This window comes from Callospermophilus lateralis, chromosome 6 (genome assembly GCF_048772815.1).
Source record: "Callospermophilus lateralis isolate mCalLat2 chromosome 6, mCalLat2.hap1, whole genome shotgun sequence".
In the NCBI taxonomy this organism is placed as follows: Eukaryota; Metazoa; Chordata; class Mammalia; order Rodentia; family Sciuridae; genus Callospermophilus; species Callospermophilus lateralis.
Window position 1 is genome coordinate 123986831 of NC_135310.1, and position 14593 is coordinate 124001423.

A 14593-nucleotide genomic window follows, 5' to 3' on the forward strand; every position below is an offset into this window, starting at 1 on the left:
TGAGGAACATGTTTCAACATATGTACACAGTGCATCCTGTGGCCCCAACAGGGGATGGTGAAATCAGTGGCTCTCAGAGTTCTGTTCCCCATCTGGCAACATGTGCATCACCTGGGAGCTCATTAGAAAGGCATAATTTTATTCCTGCTCAAGACCTCTTGAATTAGGAAATCTGGGTTTGGGGCTGTGTGTTTTCGAAAATCTTCCCACTAACTTTAATTCACTCAAAATTTGAGAAACACATCTTACCTGACCATAGGGAAGCCTGGCCAGAGTTGGCAAATGAGTTGTTCAGAGTCTGGGAGCTGTGTAAGTCTCACTCCATAGTATGTCTTGACAGTCCTGCATGTGCCCCACAGAGACATGTGTGGCACAAAATATAAAAAGTACTGAAATTGTGAAGTTCTAATCTGGATGCACATATGGAATAGACACATACATTTAATCATATCATTTAATCTGCATTTAGTCCATTTCAATTATTGCAAGATAGTTCCATTTTTATTTATAATTTCTATGAATTTCTATAATGTTAATAAATATAATAAATAGTATAATAAATATAGTTATAAGCAATTTGAATAATTAATGTGAGTCAATGGAAAGCACTTCTTTGCTGTGCAAATGACCAGAATTCAGGGGCTCTTCCATCTTTTTCTTTCATTTCTCTTAGGAGTAAAGTTACAACCTCAGAAACCCTTCACATGGTTCAATTTATTTGGTTCAGCAAAAGAATAGAATGAGAAGAAATATTATATGTGTATTTGACTTTTATCTCTTGCTCTTTAGGCTTCAGCAATGATAGGGGAAAAAAAGTGAAAAAGAATTCACTAAAAGCTATTTGAGACTGACTAGCTTCCTCTTTATCACACAAATTGACTTTGGCCAGTGTTTTAGTCCTATTGCCTTCAACTGCATAAGAATTAATTTTGCCTGGCACAGTTAGTGCATACTTAAGGTATAATATTAGAAAATTTTGCTAGTAATTCATTTATACAGTGTCTATTAAATAGACGTAAAGCTATCTTGAAATTAATTGGTAGGCCAGTTTTTTACACAACTAACCAGTGAATCATTATATACTTTTAAAAATAAATTGAATCTTGTCACATCTATATTGTGACTATATAGATGAATCCATGCATGCTGACTAAGTAAGGAAGAATTATCACATAAGACCTTAAAATAGGGCTTTCCCAAAGATTCAGCCAGAGACACAGTTACCATATCCCTTCCTGTCATGTTGAACCAAATAAATTGGTCTGGTTTCACCTGTGGTGGTATGCTGCAGGTTAACAAAAAGCTTTCATGTTTTGATTTTCTTTTGTATGTGTGGGCAACAATGTACCAGCTAAAAGTGACATATTTTATGTGAAATTTTTCTATTCTTTGATTTTTAAAAAGTTTGGAAACCAAAAAGAAAATAAGGTTTTCCCCAAATATCAGATTGAAAATAGCAAGCATGTTTAGTTGTTTTTTTTAAAGACTATAAATTTGAGACATACTAATGAGGAACATATTAATGAGGAACCATGTGATGTTTCATGTGGGATATTTGTCACATGGACCATACATTTTCCAAGTAGAAAATAGAAGACTCTGATGATATGTTTAATGTTACTTCTTCCTGTGGAACTGAAATTCAATGACTCTGTCTTGTATATAGTATAAGAGTCAAGCATGTGTATTATACTATTATGTTATTAGTATATGATATGTATTATATATAATATGATATAGTGAGATCTCAATTTAAGCAGACAAATAAGAATACTCAGCTCTTCCTATAGTGTACAATTATTCTTTCATTTGTGTACATAACATTAAGGTCCACTACACACACAATCATATTAATTTTGCTCATTTATTTAGTAATGTTTCAGGTAAATTCTACAATTTTCTTGGTAGTTGTTGAAATAAATATCCATATGCTAGCTATGCACCACCAACATGTAGAAGATAATATATATTTATGCACAGTACAGAAGAATATTATTTCCTTCAAGCATGGTGTCACATGCCTGTAATCCAGAAACTAAAGAGGCTGAGGCAAAAAGATTGCAAACTCAAGGTCAACCTCAGGAATTTAGTGAGATCCTCAGCAACTAAGCAAGAATCTGTCTCAAAATAAAATCAATAAGGAAGTGCTGAGGCCATAGCTCAGTGGTAAACTTCCCATAGGTTCAAACTCACACACAAACACAGACACACACACACAAAAATAATATTATTTCCCACAGTACTTTTTTTTGCTAGGACACAGATAAAGATTGTTAACATTTAATGGCAAACATTTAGACCATGAAATCTTGTGCAGTAGGATTTTTTTCATACCCTTTAAGCATTATTTAAAGTTTAAATGGCAATTTCCCCATATCCACACAAAATATAATTATTTACTCAAATGATTTGATGGAAAGGTTGCTGAGCTGCTGTACTTCTACTTCTCTGGATTTGAGCAGAGGAGGTATGTAGTGTGCTAATATTTTCTACTGGGTTTGGAACTGAATAAAAAGCATTTAAAATACCACGCTGAGAGTCAGCTAAAATTATAAATGTACTGAATAACGTTGAAATGTTTCAGGATTTTATGGTGACTTTTTTATTAAATTTTATCTTTATCTATAGTCAAAATATGATGAATTAATTCAGCTTATTCAATGTTATAGAGACTTGTTTTATATGGCCCAAGATTTGATAAAATAATATCTCTTAATAATTCACTTAAAAGAATGCATTGTGCCACCGTAGTGCAAATGATCATGGATAGATATAAGTAGACAAATACAGATGGGACAAATAAATTTATGTATTTTATTCTATAGTCATGAATAAAATATGTATATATTTAAATATTCCACTGTTTTTTGGGGGGAGGTACTGGGGATTGAACTCAGGGTCACTCGATAACTGAGCCACATCCCCAGCACTATTTTGTATTTTATTTAGAGACAGGGTCTGAGTTGATTAGCACCTCACTAAGTTGCTGAGGCTGGATTTGAACTTGCAGTCCTCCTGCCTCAGCCTCCCAAGCCTCTGTGATTACAGGTGTGCACCACTGCACCCAGCATGCTACTCATTATTTGACCTTCTCTTTGTGTTATATTTTTCTTCTCTCTCAAAGTTATTAATTTTTACTTTCAAATTTTGTTTCACAATTTGAGAAATTATAGTAAAAAAAGCATTAAATAAGTTAGGAAATTTACAATCTAAAAACATCTCTCCACAACTAAGAATAATTTTAGATTTCATTCTTTCTGACTTTTCATATTGTAAATATTTGCACACATATGTATTCATCAAGATGAAATTATAATGGACATATTTTGAAACATTACTACAAATATAATTCTGGGAACAAAATATTTCTGATATCAGGTGATCATTTGTAATGAATGTATGTCATTATATCATGCTAATTTAATATTCTCCTCTCTTGTCCAAATAGTATAAGCCAAAGGTTGGGCTGTGTGTTTTGTGTGTGTGTGTGGTGGGGGGTGTGTGTGTGTTTGGAGCATTGATTACAGCAAAAAGCCATTCTAAAACCTCTCTCTCAAAATTATTAAGCTGATAGATCAGTTTATTATTCAACTTAGGAAAAGGTTATATTCTTTCCAGCTTCATGTGTACATGAAATGCTGCATTCACTGCATTCACATATTCGTATATATATTACATTGCCACGTAGAAGTGCTGACATATTTTCTTCAGGTTTTTTTTTAAATAATTGCAACCACCTTGCCTTTTCATGGGTCTAAGGTGAGACTATATCATTTCAGTGTTAATACCATAGGGAGAAAGCTGAGAATGAGCAGTCAGAAAAGCAACATTGGAGGATTTATTAGTTTCTGATGCTCTATAGTTGAACAGTAATTCTGCCATGCCATTCCTAGCAACTCCTTCTGGGCAGATGTCTCTAGAAGAAATTGAATAGGGCTGACTGATGGGGAAACAGATAACTCCTTCTTATAAGCTATGAAACAAACTGAGCTTCTTTTTATTCTTATAATGAAAATAGGATCGCGACCATTTGTATGAATTTTCATAGTAACACAAAATTCTTTTGTTTGATGAGAAATCATGATATGTTTTCTAGAGAAAGTAAAAGTATATGTTTTGAATTTCAGTAATATTGATCATTGTTATTTACTGAAACACTTGTATTTCATTTTCCTATTTATTTATTAAAATTTGGGAATTTTATTAGCTGTTTAAAAGTAAGCAACCAGATATTATTAATTTTAATTTTAAATGCTAAATAAATAATTATTGAAGAAAAGTCCACTGTTGTGTAAGAGAAGTAATACAGGAAAAATGTAGTGGCATATATACATTTTCAAATATAAAAAAATACACATACACATGTATACTGCATGTATGTATATTTATGTGTGTGGATATGTAATCTACTTACAGAATTAACACTGCAGAGCTAGCAAAAGTTATTTTCTTCTGCAGTTAAAGCCTTCACTCTAACTAGAACTTTTTGAGGAGTAATTGAAATTATTTTAAAAACAAGAACTTTCATTTACATATGAAGTTAAATATTTTGCAAATCAGTTGATCTGGTTTTGATGAGAGCTTTAAGAAGAAGCAAAATGGCATTTATTCTCTAGAAAATTTTGGTAGGCATTTTAGGTTATGAATAAGCATATCAGACACATAATTCTTTCTACTTCCAAATTTGTTGTTCATATCAACCCCATATGGAGGCTGATCAATGATATGTTACTCATTTGAGCAAGAATTCATTAATTTCAAAAATTTTTATATTAAAGTATCAAAAATTCTTTAAATTATTTATGTGACTATGGAATTAAATATGTGTAAAAGACTGATGACTTTAAATTCCAAGTAAAAATTTTAAATTTCAGATTCTTTAAGCCCAAGTGTAATATTTAAAAGTTTCTAGGCACAGCAGTTTTATACCAGTCAAAACGTAAAAGTGGACTCATAAAGGGATGCAGAGTTTGGAGACAGGTTTTCCAATGAAGAGGAATTCTGTGGAGAAGCAATGTGGTATGGAAAAAATATTTGGTACCCATTCATATTTTTTCCTGTACTAGCTGATGCACTCTTTGGCTTTTTCCTTCAAATAAAGTGTTTCTCATGACAAGGCATTAATTTTTGTGATGTGTTTTAGGATGTGTTTTCTGGTGATATATTTTTAATATTTCACAAATGAAACTATTTTTTTATATAGAATGTCATACAGGCATACCAATAGGAAGACAAATACTATAAAGTGAGGAATAATGGAAAGAGAAAAATATAAGCTAAGTGCATGGTAGTAGAAGATAACTTAGCATGAAATATTGGAACCCAGGTGGTAGGGACTGCAGGAAAGTTAATTCAGCATACCTGGGTTGCTGAAAGCATGAACATATCCAAAAAAGGCCTGTTTTCTCATTTTCTTGACTGGCTCCTCAAAACCAAGCTCTTGGAAAGTTATGTCTGATAAGAGTGTCTTTGCATGCTTGAAGCTTTAAGCCACATTATGCTTGAATGTCCATATAACTTACAATAACAACATGGTTTATAATGCATATCTGTTCTTTCTCTGGGAGACCAAAGCTTGAGTAACTAAATTCAATTGCACAGGTGCTATATTGCAGTGTGTGGCAGACTTCCATAGCAGAATTCCCAATAAAAACCACACACAGGCACTCAGGTTCAGTGAGCCTCTCTGGTTTGGCAACATTTGGCATATGTTGTCACACATCATTGGTGGGGAAATCAAGCTGATCCCTTGAAACTCCTCTGGGAAGGTACACCTAGTGCATTCCAGACTTTAATTCAATCTGCGAACTTTTGCTGTCATACATTATAGCTATGAGTATTACTTCTGAGTCCGGAGTCCTGTGAGCTCCTCTAATGAATTATTGATATTGAGGATGTATAATCAGGGGAAAAAAAACCTAATGTTATGGTTTAGATGTGAACTGTTTCCAAAAAGTTCATGTGTGAGATAATGCAAGAAGTCTTAGAAGTGAAATGATAGGTTTATGACAACCTTAACCCAATTAGTGAAGTAATCTCCTGATAGGAGTTAGCAGAGTGATAACTAAAGGAGGATGGGGTATGGCTGGAGGAGGTGAATCATTGAGGGCATGCCAGGGGGTATATATTTCATGAGATGAACTTAGTCTTCTCTCTTCTTCCTGCATATCCAGAGCTACTTCCCTCCACAGCATTCTTCCACCATGATATTCTGGAGCACCAAGGAATGGAGCTTGCTGCCTATGGACTGAGATCTCTAAAACCAGGGGCCACCAAATAAACTTTTCCTCCTTTGAAATTGGTCTTGTCAGGTCTTTTAGTCACAGCAGTGAAACAGCTGACTATAGCCAGTACCTGACTAGGTCTGTATACAAATGAAAATTCTCCCCCTGAAAATACCACCATACTGAGAGACAGGACTTCAGATTATCAATTGGTGGGGAACATTCACATTTAGGTCATCAAAGAGGGTAAAGATTCTTCACTCAAGAAGAATGAGGGTGTAGAAGAAAATAGAGTTTAAGAAGTTAGCAAGTGTAAAGATATGGAGTCTAAGCCCACTTTGAGGAATTGCAAGGTTACAAATAAGGTTGCATTGCCCCAGAGAAAAATCCTAGCCAACACTGTACCCTTCTCCACCCAGCCTCCTGCCTAAAAGTTCATAACCCACTTGAATCTAATGTATGAAATATGATATGTCAAGAGCTTTGTAATGTTTTGAACAACCAATAAAAAAAGAAGCAGAGAAAAATAAAAATAAAAAACAGGAGAAAAAGCAAAAAAAAAAAAAAGTGCCATCTTGACACTATCCATCCTAGGTCTTAGAGGTCGCCAGGCAGGTGCCTCTAACAGTTCAATCAACCTAGACTTTTGAACTAGCCAGGGAGCCCTGCCCAACCTCCCATCCCCTCAAGATATAACAGGGAAGTCCTCCTAAATAGCACAGCCTACACACATCCCCAGAAAACAAATAGGTGCCATCCTCTTGATGACCGGGAAGAGGACAGTGGTCTCAGCCACCCTTTCACTGCTAAAAGCTGGGAGGATCTGCCTCTCCACCCTCAGCTCAGGGAAATAGCCAGGCAGTCAGGTCTGAGTGGCTGAGCCTTCCAAAGCTCCTACAAAGCAGACAGAACCCACAACCACAGGAAGTGTCTGAGCAGCCGACCTGAGTGACTTGTTCTGCTCATGTCCCTGGAAATAAAACTTACAGCCATGTCCATGACCATTTTCAACCCCATGACCATTTTCAGCCCCATGACCATTTTCAACCCCATTCTCAGAAGTTTTAAATGGTGAGATCCTAAGAAAAAGATGGGAATCCCTCACCATTTAACACCAGATCATGAAGGGGACAGGCAGTTACTGTGATCAGTCTCTGGAGGTCCCATGAAGTCATCTGTGTACTCCTGGGAACTCATAGGTGACCTGCCTTGGTACAGTAGTAAACCCTCCTGTGTAGCTCTCAGACATAAATAGACACTATATTATTCTTCTGGGAACTCTGCACTGTCCCTACCCTGGCCTAACAAGATAAATGTCACCATCAAGCAACTCATGATAACTGACATGTACTCCACACCCAGAGCTGAGTGTACTATGCACACAGCTGCCAGGTAATGTGTCATGTCAATCAAGAGTAGCATCCAAACTGGAGGTGCAATTTCATAATTCCTGCAACCTAGGACACTTGGATATCCACAATTATTGATGACATTGATTACAACTGAATAAACTACACAGATACACTAAATTACCCACCTGGAACCCAAACCAATATATCACATTCAAGTGACAGCCTGGGGCACATTGCCAGGAGCAAGGTCTTATTATGAAAGCTACCCTACATAAGTAGCAGAGACAACTGAGATATCAGATGCACAAATACCAACATAGGGACATAGGAAGCATGAGAAAACAAGGTAACATTATACCTTCAAAGGAGCATAGCAATAGATCACAAAGAAAAGAAAATTGATAAACTCATGGAAATATGATTTAGGAGGATTTTAAGAAAACAGTCAGATGTAAGATAATATAGACAGACAATTCAATGAAATTCCTGATATGAATAAGAAATCCAGGAAAGGGATTGAAATCATTAAAAAGAAGCAAATATTGGAACTAAAAAGGAAACTCAATAAATAAAATATCAGACAAAATTGAGAGCTTCTACCACAGAATAGATATAAGGCATCTGTAAGCTGAAAGACACTGAAATAATCTTGTCAGAAAAACAATATTAATAATAACAAAAGAATAAAGAAAGCATTCAAGAACTATGGGCCACCAAAAATTGAGCAAATATTTGCGTCACATATGTTCCAGAAGAAGAAGAGAAGGAAAAAAAAATCATGCAAAATGAAACTATGCCAAAAACATGCAAATTACGGGAAAGAAAATGACTCACAGGTCTAGGAAGTTTAGGGAGCCTATAGTAGATTCACCCCCCAAAAAATCCTCTCAGAGGCATAATATTGTCAAACTGTCAAAAGTAGAAGATGAAAAGAATTATTTAAAAACATCAAGCAATACCTAGGAAATCTTCATGAGACTAGTAGCTCACATTTTAGCAGAAATATTTATAGGCTGTAAGACAATGGGGTGATGCATTCAAAGTCCTAAATGAAGCAAAAAATCAAAAACAAAAAAAACAGATACCCAAGATTACCATTTCTAGCAAAGCTTTCCTCCAGAAATAAAAAAAAGATATAATGGGTTTTCAAGACAAGAAAAAACAAAGGGAATTCCTTACCATAAAAGCTCAAGGGAGTACTACATTAGAAGTGAAAGATGATAACTGCAGTTAAGGATATGCATAAAAATACCAACCTCACTGCTAGAGCAGAAACACAAAAGAAAAAGAAGAAGAGAATCAATCATCAATGTGGTAAACCATCCAACAACAAACATGAACAAGATGACAGGAAGACAGGGGGAAAGGAAACAATGAACAATAAGAAAATAATCCCTCCAAAGGACAGGACTATGTCTGTAGGTATTGGTAGTAATCTTGAACTTAAACATATTAAGTTCCCAATTTAAGTCAAAAACTTGCTGAATAGATAAAAAACAATATCCAATGATATTCTGGTTTCAATAAAGTCACTTCATTAGAAAATACAAATACACACTGAAAGTGAAGGTATAAAAATTTACAAGACAAACAGAAACCAAAAGTATATAGATGTAACAGTACTTATATCAGGTGTAATGAATATTAAATAAAAACAAAATATGAAGGAATAACTTTAATCAAGGAAGACAGTAATATCTACACAGGAAACTACAAAACACTGAGGAAAGAAACAAGAGTAAATATATGCCAGTTTATGAATAAGAAGAATTCATGTTTGTTAAAATGCATACCACCCAATGTGTCTATAGATATAATGCAATTTTTATCAAAATACCAAGGACCTTCTTCACATAACTAGGGGGAAAAGACAATCCTTAAATATTTACAGAGACAGGGCTTGGGTTATGGCTCAGCAGTATAGTGCTTACGTTGCAAGTGCAAGGTCCTGTTTTCTTCCTCAGCACCACATAAAAACAAACAAACAAAACAAAAAACAAACAAACAAGCAAATAAATAAATAAATTTTCTCATGGAAAATGAACAATATGTTACTGAATGATCAATGGGTTACAGAAGACATAAAGGAGAAAATCAAAAAATTCTTAGAGACAAATGAAAATACAGACACAACATATCGGAATCTATGGGACACAATGAAAGCAGTTTTAAGAGGGAAATTCATTGCCTGGAGGTCATTCCTCAAAAAAAGAAAAAACCAACAAATAAATGAGCTCACACTTCATCTCAAAGCCCTAGAAAAGGAAGAACAAAACAGCAGCAAATATAGCAGAAGGCAAGAAATAATTAAAATCAGAGCGGAAATCCACGAAACTGAAACAAAAGAAACTATTGAAAAAATTGACAAAACTAAAAGTTGGTTCTTTGAAAAAATAAATAAGATCGACAGACCCTTAGCCATGCTAACAAAGAGAAGAAGAGAGAGAACTCAAATTACTAACATACGAGATGAAAAAGGAAATATCACAACAGATGCTACAGAAATATAGAAGACAATTAGAAATTATTTTGAAACCCTATATTCCAATAAAATAGAAGATAGTGAAGACATTGATAAATTTCTTAAGTCATATGATTTGCCCAGGTTGAATCAGGAGGATACACACAATTTGAACAGACCAATATCAATAGATGAAATAGAAGAAGCGATCAAAGGACTACCAACCAAGAAAATCCCAGGACCGGATGGGTATACAGCGGAGTTTTACAAAACCTTTAAAGAAGAATTAAAACCAATACTTTTCAAGTTATTTCAGGAAATAGAAAAAGAGGGAGCCCTTCCAAATTCATTCTATGAGGCCAACATCACCCTGATTCTGAAACCAGACAAAGACACCTCAAAGAAAGAAAACTACAGACCAATATCTCTAATGAACCTAGATGCAAAAATCCTCAATAAAATTCTGGCAAATCGGATACAAAAACACATCAAAAAAATTGTGCACCTTGATCAAGTAGGATTCATTCCTGGGATGCAAGGATGGTTCAATATACGGAAATCAATAAATGTTATTCACCACATCAATAGACTCAAAGATAAGAACCATATGATCATCTCGATAGATGCAGAAAAAGCATTCGACAAAGTACAGTATCCCTTTATGTTCAAAACACTAGAAAAACTAGGGATAACAGGAACTTAACTCAACATTGTAAAAGCTATCTATGCTAAGCCTCAGGCTAGCATCATTCTGAATGGAGAAAAATTGAAGGCATTCCCTCTAAAATCTGGAACAAGACAGGGATGCCCTCTATCACCACTTCTATTCAATATAGTCCTCGAAACACTGGCCAGAGCAATTAGACAAAAGAAATTAAAGGCATAAAAATAGGAAAAGAAGAACTTAAATTATCACTATTTGCAGATGACATGATTCTATACCTAGAAGACCCAAAAGGGTCTACAAAGAAACTACTAGAATTAATAAATGAATTCAGCCAAGTGGCAGGATGTAAAATCAACACGCATAAATCAAAGGCATTCCTTTATATCAGCAACAAAACTTCTGAAATGGAAACGAGGAAAAACACCCCATTCACAATATCCTCAAAAAAAATAAAACACTTGGGAATCAACCTAACAAAAGAGGTGAAAGACTTATACAATGAAAACTACAAAACCCTAAAGAGAGAAATAGAAGAAGATCTTAGAAAATGAAAAAATATACCCTGTTCATGGATAAGCAGAACTAACATCATCAAAATGGCGATATTACCAAAAGTTCTCTAGAGGTTCAATGCAATGCCAATCAAAATCCCAATGACATTTCTTGTAGAAATAGATAAAGCAATCATGAAATTCATATGGATAAATAAAAGACCCAGAATAGCAAAAGCAACTCTAAGCAGGAAGTGTGAATCAGGCGGTATAGTCATATCAGATTTCAAATTATACTACAGAGCAATAGTAACAAAAACAGCATGGTACTGGTACTAAAACAGGCGGGTGGACCAATGATACAGAATAGAGGACAGAAAGACTAATCCACAAAGTTACAACTATCTTATATTTGATAAAGGGGCTAAAAGGATGCAATGGAGGAAGGATAGCATCTTCAACAAATGGTGCTGGGAAAACTGTAAATCCATATGCAACAAAATGAAACTGAATCCCTTTCTCTCGCCATGCACAAAAGTTAACTCAAAATGGATCAAGGATCTTGATATCAAATCAGAGACTCTGCGTCTGATAGAAGAAAAAGTTGGCTCTGATCTACAGACTGTGGGGTCGGGCTCCAAATTTCTTAATAGGACACCCATAGCACAAGAGTTAATAACAAGAATCAATAAATGGGACTTACTTAAACTAAAAAGTTTTTTCTCAGCAAGAGAAACAATAAGAGAGGTAAACAGGGAGCCTACATCATGGGAACAAATTTTTACTCCTTACACTTTAGATAGAGCCCTAATATCTAGAGTATACAAAGAACTCAAAAAATTAAAAAATAAGATAACAAATAACGCAATCAACAAATGGGCCAAGGACCTGAACAGACACTTCTCAGAGGAGGACATACAATCAATCAACAAGTACATGAAAAAATGCTCACCATCGTTAGCAGTCAGAGAAATGCAAATCAAAACCACCCTAAGATATCATCTCACTCCAGTGAGATTGGCAGCCATTATGAAGTCAAACAACAACAAGTGCTGGCGAGGATGTGGGGAAAAGGGTACACTTGTATATTGCTGGTGGGACTGCAAATTGGTGCGGCCAATTTGGAAAGCAGTATGGAGATTCCTTGGAAAGCTGGGAATGGAACCACCATTTGACCCAGCTATTCCCCTTCTTGGACTATTCCCTAAAGACCTTAAAAGAGCGTGCTATAGGGACACAGCTACAACAATGTTCATAGCAGCACAATTCACAATAACTAGACTGTGGAACCAACCTAGATGCCCTTCAATAGATGAATGTATAAAAAAAATGTGGCATTTATACACAATGGAGTATTACTCTGCACTAAAAAATGACAAAATCATGGAATTTTCAGGGAAATGGATGTCACTAGAGCAGATTATGCTAAGTGAAGCTAGCCAATCCCTAAAAAATAAATGCCAAATGTCTTCTTTGATATAAGGAGAGCAACTAAGAACAGAATAGAGAGGAAGAGCATGAAAAGATCACCACTTAACAGGGATGAGAGGGGGGAGGGAAAGAGAGAGAGAAGGGAAATTGCATGGTAAAGGAAGGAGACCCTCATTGTTACACAAAATTACATATAAGAGGAAGTGAGGGGAAAGGGGAAAAAAACAAGAGAGAGAAATGAATTACAGTAGATGGGGTAGGGAGAGAAGACGGGAAGGAAGGGGATGGGAGGGGAGGGAAGGGGAGGGGAGGGGGGATAGTAGAGGCTAGGAAACGCAGCAGAATACAACATACACTAGTATGGCAGTAGGTAAAATTGGATGTGTAACCGATATGAATCTGCATCATGTATATAGGGTAAAAATGGGAGTTCATAATCTGCTTGAATCAAATGTATGAAATATGATATATCAAGAACTTTGTAATGTTTTGAACAACTAATAAAAAATAAAACAAAACAAACAAACAAACAAATAAATAAATAAAGTAAAGGTATTGGTTCCAACTACAACTACAAAAAATACAAAAAAATTTACAGGATCAAAAAATAATACCCTGATATGTCAAACCAATAATGAGCAAAACATACAAAACTGGAGGCATTTATGACACCTGACTTCAAAATATACTACAAAGCTATAGTAATCAAAGAGCATGGAATTAACATAAAATAAACACAGACCTATATGATGTATTAGAAAACCAAAAAATAAATCCATGTTCTTAATCAGTCCACTTATTTTAACAAATGCATCAAGAATATACATTAGAGAAAGGAAAGTCTCTTCAATAAATGATGTTGGGAAAACTGGACATCTACATGTATCAGAAAGAAACTAGACTCTATCTTTGGTCATATATAAAAATCAACTAAAAAATGAGTCACAGACTTAAATGAAATTACATCAAACCAAAAGCTTCCATATTTCAAAATAAAAGGATCAGCAGAGTGAATAGATGGCACAGAGAAAAGAAGAAAATATTCTCCAAATATGTATCTTAAAATGGATTAATTTCCAGAATACTTAACGAGCTCAAATAGCTCAAGAAAACAAAAATAAATAAATTATCTGATTGAAAATAACCTGAACTGACGTTTTTAAGACATTCAAGCTAATGGCCAAAGAATATATAAAAAACTACTCTATATCACAAGCACCAGGAAAAGCAAATAAAGGCCACAATAATCTCACTCCATTTAGAACAGTGATTATCAAAAAGAAAGAAAAAAAACCAGAAAGTAATGTTGAGGATGCAAAGAAAGGTAACTATCACATACTCCTGGTGGGAATGCTTTCAATTTTGGAAACAGAATTTCTTTTCTCCAAAGTCTAGAAATGGAACAGTCATAGGGTCCAGCATATGCATTACTAGGTATATTATCAAAAGAACTAAAATCAGTATTTTGAAGAGATCTGCACTTAGAATTTATTGCAGGGCTTTTCATTATTGCCAAGATAGAGAATTAGCCCAGGTTACCATCAATGAATGAATGAATGGATAAAGAAACTGTAAGATAAAAATACAATGAAATATGATTCATTCATAAAAGGACTGAAATTCTGAATTTTTCAGCAACATGGATGGAACTAAACAACATTATTGGAAGTAAAATAATTGGGGCACAAAAGACCAAATATTACATATGCTCACATTCAGAGGCTAAAAGTTAGATTTTAAAGAAGTAGAGAATAAAAACATTTACCAGATCCTGGGAAGGGGTGGGAGGAGAGAGGAAGGAGAATGCTTGGTTACTAAGTACAATGGGTACAATTGAATAGAATGGATAATGTCTGATGTACAGTAGGGTAATTATGCTGACAACCACTAATTGATTATTTTAAGACAGCTAGTAGGTGTATTTGGAATGTTCCCAACACAAACAAATGATAAATGTATGAAATAAT